The sequence below is a fragment of the Tupaia chinensis genome, unplaced genomic scaffold (assembly GCF_000334495.1).
Source record: "Tupaia chinensis unplaced genomic scaffold, TupChi_1.0 Scaffold000489_1, whole genome shotgun sequence".
Lineage (NCBI taxonomy): Eukaryota > Metazoa > Chordata > Mammalia > Scandentia > Tupaiidae > Tupaia > Tupaia belangeri.
This window is the reverse complement of record NW_006160001.1, coordinates 6,142,770-6,149,298: the sequence shown is the minus strand read 5'-3', so window position 1 is coordinate 6,149,298 and position 6,529 is coordinate 6,142,770. Positions and strand designations below refer to the sequence as shown.

Here is a 6,529-nt window from a genome sequence, read left to right as displayed (position 1 = left end):
AGAGACCAGAGATGACACACATACACAAGCTCTTGCCCTTTTACCCAAAGAATATCCTCACTAGATGGGGCATTTCAATATTGCACCTCCAAAACTGTGAGCTAAAACAACCTTGATTTCTTTCAATTACCCAGTCTGTGATATCGTATTATAGCAACATAAAACAGGTTAAAACAGAAAATTGGTACCAGGAGTGAGGCATAACTATTAGAGATACCTGAAAATGTGAGAACAGTTTTGAGTTGGGTAGAGGTTGGAAGGATTTAAAGGAACATTCTATTATATAAGAAGGTTAGATTCTGTAGAAAGGTCAAAAAAAATTTTTTTAAACTAGGAATGTGGGGCTGGATTGCAGCATGATGGTTAAAGGTGTTATACTCCCACATGGCTGACAACGATTTGAGTCCCAGACCTAGCAACTTGCTTTCTCACTTTCTCTTTCTCTCTCTTGTTCTGTTCCCCTCTCATCAAATTAAAATAAATAAATAAATAAAGTTAAATAAAATAATTCTTAAAAAAATCTAGGAATGAACTAAAGCTTCTCAGAGATCGATTAAGAAGCCATGATCAAAATACTGATAGAAATATGTACAGTAAAGGCCATTCTGAGGATTAAAATGAGGACTATCTTTTTTATGATCAGTTATTTAATTAGGCTCTTGAAAAAAAATTTAGAATACCAATTTGTGAGGATAAACTCCATTTGTAAGGGCAAACATGGATCGCAGGTAGCCCTGGAGCTGAAGAACAGCTTTGATTTTTGGTAAAATTTGGTAGTCCACAGCTTTCTGATCAACCTTGCTCTGCTCTGAAATCTTGAATTTCTCCTTCCCTGTGTTGAAGATCTCACCTTCCTGTTATCTGGGCTTCTGCCATTTCTTTTTCTTGAAGTAAGAATTGATAAGGTGCTCTGGGATTTTTACTTTGCTAATATCAATTTTCATGGAGGTAGCGATGACAAATTTCTGCTGTGTTCTATGCAGTGGAACTCAATTGAGGACCAGCAGTCCAGTTACAAGTAGCAAGCCACTGCTCAGCTGCTTCAGGAAAGCCACTCTCTTGCCTCTGTGGTGTCCAGTGAGGATGATCAGAACAGTCTCAGGAGTGATGCTGGCTCGCAGCTTTCCCACATGGGGACTGAAGGCTTTTTTGCTGTGCTTCAACAGCTTTCAAGACACATCTTCAGTAGGATAATACCTAGCATTTTGCACGTTTAACCACCCAGGTACCCCCATTCTTGTCTCCTCCAACTGATTTTGTGAAGTCACAAGAGCCTTCTCCTTTTTCTTTTCAATCCTGGAACTAGTGGCCTAGTATTTCCTCTTGTACATGACCTTCATGGAAAACATGGCAGACTGGGAGTATCTGCCATTGCCCCAGACTAGGGGGTTCTCTTTCTTGGGCTTTTTAGCCTTGGGGTCACCCTTTTTAACCTTGCCACTGGCATCAGCTTTCTTGGCTTCAGGTTTCTTCTCCTTAGTATCCTGCTTTACAGCTTTTTTATCTGCCGTCTTGTATAGTGGGAAAGAGAACTAAACTCTAAAATGAGGAATATCTTATTGGAAATTGAAGGAAGGATTAACTTTGTTACACTGTTGAAAAGAATTTGACTGCATTGTGTCCATGCCTGATGACTGTGGAAGGTGATACTTAAGAGTAATGAACTGGGGTACCTGGGGGAAAAAATTTCTAAAATCAAAGTATTCAGAAAGCTATATCATTACATTTAAGTGCCTATACTAAATTTTGTAATAAAGGGATGATCTATAGGCTAAATTTATAATGAGGAGGGAAATAGCAAAATGATTTGGAAAATGTACACCCTGTTAATGCAATGCTAAGAGAGTGTCTGGAGGACTAGTTGCTAAAGAAATTAATACAGATAGGAGGGAGCCAGTTGCTAACTGTTCAAGGTAATGCCAAAAGAGCCCTGAGGGCACTTGAGATTTTCAAGGCTTTCCTTCCCATCACAGGCCCAGAGCCCTAAAAGAGTTAAATACTTTCAGTGGACTGACTTGCAGTGGGCTCACTGGCCTGTTTTGCCTCAGGACTCTGCTCACACGTATAGTGCAGTGTTCCTCAGTCCAAATCATGGTTTAAGTGGCCCAGGTGCAACTTGACCTGCTTTTAGAGCCACCTCTTTACCTGCAACTTTAGAATGTGCAAGTGACAGACCTTGTTGGTGCACACATGGGGATAACTCTGCATGCATGCAAAATTAAAGAGCTGTGGAAATGTGGTGGCTTCCACCTAGATTTTAAAAGATGTCTCAGACAACCTGGGGGCCTAGAGAGAGACTTGTCCCAGGATCAGTCACTGAAAAGAGTCTTCATTAGAGCAATGCCAAATAGAAATATGCCAGTAATTCCAGTGAGGCAGGAGGATTGTGAGTTTGAGGCTGGCTTCTGCAACATAACAAGGCTCTGTCTGAAAAAGCAGAGTATGATGGAATGTGCCTATGATCTAGGCTACTTGGAAAGCTAAGGCAGGAAGATTGTAAAACAACAAGACCATCTCTTAAAAAAACACAGAAAGAAAAATAAAATGTTTTGTAGAAGTCGGCAGTGAAGTTACCAGTTCCTGGGTTTTTTTTTTAATAGAAAAATTTTCAGTTATTGAGATAATCTCATTACTCAATATTGAGTCTATCTATGTTTTCTACATCTTCCTAGTTCACTCCTGGTAGATTTTAATTGTTCACGAATTTATCTGACTCCTCTAGGTTTTCTATTTGGTTGGTATATAATTCTTAATAATGGTTTCTAATGATCCTTTGTATTTATGAAGTATCAGTCATAATGTCTCCTTTTTCATCTCTGATTTTATTTATCTAGATCTACTCTCCTTTTCCTTTAGTCTAGCTAATGGATGATGATTTTATCTTTTCAAGTAAACAACTTTTCTTTTTCTTATTTTAATTTATATTGTACATTTAATCGCAATATTTTACTTAACTTGTAAAATGAATTTACCCAATATGAATAGACCTCACATGAGTCCAGTTGAGGATATTGTGCACATGATCATCAATAGTAACAATCCATTTATGAATCCCATAAATATCTTGCCTCTCCATATTTCTCCTTAATTTCTTTCCTCACACTCTCCCCCTTCTCTCACCCTCTTCCAACATTATGTCTCCAGTATCTCCAGTATACATAACCATTGTCCACGCTTCTATATCCTCTAATCTTTCAGTTTTCACCATAGAGTGTGGATTGCCAGCTTATATTAAGTGGAGACATACAATGTCTCTCTTTCATAGCTTAATTTGCTTCACTCAGCAGTAAATCTTCCATATTTGTCCACTTTCTATCAAATGCCAGGATCTTGTTGTTTTTTAATGACTGAGTAGAATTCCACAGAGTATATGTCATATTTTTTCAATACATTCATCTATTCGTGGACATTTGGGTTGATTCCATGTCTTAGTAATTATAAATAATGCTGCAATAAACATAGATGTGCAAGCATTTTTCCAACTGAGTGCTCTCCTGTCCTTTGGGTAGATACCCAGAAGTGGAATTGCTAGATCATATGCTAGTTCGATTTGTAGATCTTTTAAGATCTCCATATTGTTCTCTATAATAGCTGGACTAATTTACATTCCCACCAACAGTGAAGGGGAGTTCCCCTTTCATCACAGCCCCATTAATACTTACCATTTTTTTTTTTAACCTTCACCATTCTAACTGGTGTTAGGTGGGATCTCATTGTGATTTTTATCTGCATCTCCCTTATGATGAGGAATGTTGAACATTTTTTCATATGCTTTTTGGCCATTCATATGTCTTCCTTAGAGAGTTGTTTGTCCAGCTCATTCTCCCAATTTTTTTAAGAGGGTTGATTTTTTGGGGGGAGGGTAAGCCACTTGAGTGGCCTGCACATTCTGGTTATCAGTACCTTATCTAAGACATAGTTTATAAAAATTCTCTCCCACTCCAAGAGTTGTCAATTCACACTAATTACTGTGTCTTTTTTGTTTTGTTTTTGTAGGTTAAGCCGCTTGAGTACCCTGTAAATTTTGGTTATCAGTCCTTTATCCAAGGGAGAGTTTGCAGATATACTTTCCCATTCTGATCATTATCTCTTCACTCTAATTATTGTTTCTTTTGCTGTTCAGAGTTTTTAAAATTGATGTAATCTCAATTCTCTATTTTGGAGATTATTGCCTATGAATTGGGAGTCTAATTTAAGAAGTCTGCCTACTCCAATGTAGGCAAATTCTGCAAAGTCTCCAAGAGTTTTCCCAGTGTTTTCCACAAAGAATTTTAAAGTTTGAGTTCTTAGGTTTAGGTCTTTGATCCACTTTGAGTTGATTTTTGTTAATGGTGATAGATAGGGGTCCAGGTTCATCTTTGTATACAGGTGGATACCTGTAGAATTTTCCAGGACCATTTGCTAAAGAGGTTTTCATTTTCCCACTGGATTGATTGTTACCCTCTGTCATAATCAGTTAACTGTGCTTTTTGGGGGTTCATTTCTGGAGTCTCTATTCCATTATATTGGTCTACCTGTCTGTTTTTGTGCCAATATCATGCTGTTTTCATTATCACAGCTTGGCAATATATTTTTGGGATCAGGGAATAAGATGCCTCCTGCTCCACTCTTCCTGTGCAGGATTGCTTTGGCAATTCGAGGTCTTTTATGATTCCAGACAAATTCTATTATTGTCTTTTCTAAATCTGTGTAGAATGTCACTGGTAATTTGATTGGGATTGCATTCAATATGTAGATTAATTTGTGTAGAGTTGCCATTTTGATTATATTAATTCTTCCAACCCAGAACATGAGATGTCCTCCCACTTTTTTGTGTCATTTTCAATTTCTTTTTTAGATTTTCATAGTTTCCCTTGTAGTGGTCTTCTTTGGTTAGATTTATTCCTAGGAATCTTACATTTTTTGTGGCTATGGTAAATGGGATTTTTTTTCGGTTCTACCTCAGCCTGCTTGTTGTCAGTAAATAGAAATGCTACAGATTTTGTAGGTTGATTTTGTATCCTGTCACTTTACTGTATTCAGTTATTACTTAGAGAAGTTTTTTCATGGACACCTTTGGGTCTTATATGTATACCATCATGTAATCTGCAAATAGAGATAATTTTATCTCTTCTTTACTTATTGGAATGCCTTTTATATTATTCTCTTTTCTAATTGCATTGGCTAGGATTCTGGCACCATATTGAAAAGGAGTGGAGAAAGTGGGCAGCCTTGTCTTGTTTTGCTTATTAGTGGAACAGCTTTTAATTTTTCCCTATTGAGTATGTTAGCTTATGGGTTTTCCTTAGATGACTCTTATTGTGTTGAGAAATGTCCCTTCTATGTCAATTTTGTGAAAGTCTTAATCATGAAGGGATACTATAGTATATCAAATGCTTTCTCTGCATTGATTGATATGATCACAGAATTTTTCATCTTTCTTTCTGTTAATATGATGTATTATGTTTATGGTTTTGCATATGTTGAACTATTCTTGAATCCCTGGAATAAAGCCTACTTGGTTATGATGTATAATCTTTTTTCTATGTTGTTGGATATGATTTGCTTGTACCTTGTTGAGAACTTTGCATCTATAGTAATCAGAGATATTGGTCTATAGTTTTCCTTCCTTGTCCTGTCCTTGTCTGTTTTGGGGAAGAGGGTAATGGAGGCTTCACCAGATGAATTTGGGAGGGTTCCTTCTTTTTGGATCTTTAAAAATAACTTTAGTAGAATGCGGTTAACTCTTTTGTAAAAGTTTTGTAGAATTCAGAAGTGAAGCTATCAGGACCTGGGCTTTTCTTTGTTGGGAGGTAATTTATTACCTCAGTCTCATTGCCTGTTATAGGTCTATTCTGGCTTTCTATGTCCTCCTGATTCGATCTTGGTAGATTATATGTGTCCAGAAGTTTGTCCATCACATCTAGGTTTTCTTATTTGTTCATGTATAGTCAATCATAGTATCTTCTAATGATGTTTTGTATATCTATTGTATCTGTTGTAATATTGCCTGTTTCATTACAGACTTGATTTACCTGATTCCTTTCTCTCTTCTTAATTACTCTACCTAATGGTGCATCTAATGGTGCATCAATCTTATCTTTTCAAAGAACGACCTTTTGCTTTCATTTATTTTCTGTATGGCTCATTTATTTTCTATTTCATTTATTTCTGCTCGAATCTTTCTCCTAGATTTTTTTGTTGTTATCTTTCCAGTTCTCTGAGACATGTTAGGTTTTCCATTTGCCATCTTTCCACCTTTTTCTTGTGCCCACTAATTGCTATGAACTTACCTTTTATAACTGCTTTTGCTGAGTCCCATAGATTACGGATATTCATGTTTTCATTATCATTGATTTTCATTTTGTTGAATTAACCCTTTTACTACTATGTAATGCCCTTCTTTGTCTCTTCTTACAGTTTTCATCCTAAAACCTGTTGTCTGAAATCAGTATTGCAACTCCAGCTGTTTTTTGGTTTCTGTTTGCATGGGGTAACTTTTTCAAGTCCTTCACTTTTAGTCTATGTATGTCTTTTTCCATGAGGTGTG

At 36.7% G+C, this 6,529-nt stretch overlaps 1 pseudogene; it reads right to left on the bottom strand.

Annotated features, from left to right (window-relative positions):
• Positions 1–671: 671 nt before the first annotated feature.
• On the bottom strand, positions 672–3,208 carry LOC114009219 (60S ribosomal protein L6 pseudogene; annotated as a pseudogene).
• Positions 3,209–6,529: the final 3,321 nt, after the last annotated feature.